The sequence below is a fragment of the Echinops telfairi genome, unplaced genomic scaffold, assembly GCF_000313985.2.
Source record: "Echinops telfairi isolate 266 unplaced genomic scaffold, ASM31398v2 ScPeMD7_53;HRSCAF=182, whole genome shotgun sequence".
Taxonomy (NCBI): domain Eukaryota; kingdom Metazoa; phylum Chordata; class Mammalia; order Afrosoricida; family Tenrecidae; genus Echinops; species Echinops telfairi.
Window position 1 is genome coordinate 2,661,268 of NW_022103951.1, and position 659 is coordinate 2,661,926.

The window sequence follows — 659 nt, forward strand, 5'->3', positions numbered from 1 at the left end:
CGAGGGGGCGTCATAGGTTCGGCTGAGTGGCATAGGCTCGTGTCTAGCAGAGGTCTTCCAGTTCTCACGCATCCATTCGGCAGTTGTCAGATTTGGGAGGAATGTGCTCCTGAGGCATTTGCTACTTACACTACAATCTAGACTTGAGTTGTTTGTTTGTTTGTTTGTTATGTTACTGCAATGTGTCCAGGGACAAAGCCATACGAAGTACACGCATCCCCAAGGATATGCTGTACACACAAGACAAGACTATGACGATGTGTCTGGGTTCAAGCATGACCTTAGACCCAAGCATTGGCTCTGGTGCTGAATAACGCCAACCGCTGGAATCCGCTCCCCTCCGCGCTCCTCTCCCCCTCCTGCTCTCAAAGGGAACATTCCCCACTGGTTTATACAAATAAAGCGATGCAGAAATTGCACTTGGCTTGTCGTGTTTCTTCAAAGGGTGCTGCCGGGCGTTCCTATTTTGAAGCTCTAGCGGGTTGTGGACAACGACAGGCATTGCAGCAGGTGCCTGGCCCACCGGCTGCCTCTGCCCACGATGGTCCCTGCCCTTCGGCAGTAGCCGACTTAGTACCATGCCAAATGGCCCAAGGATCCACAGGGGAGGTCAAAGCGACTAAATCCCACTCTACAGACTTACTGGAGGCAGGGGTAGA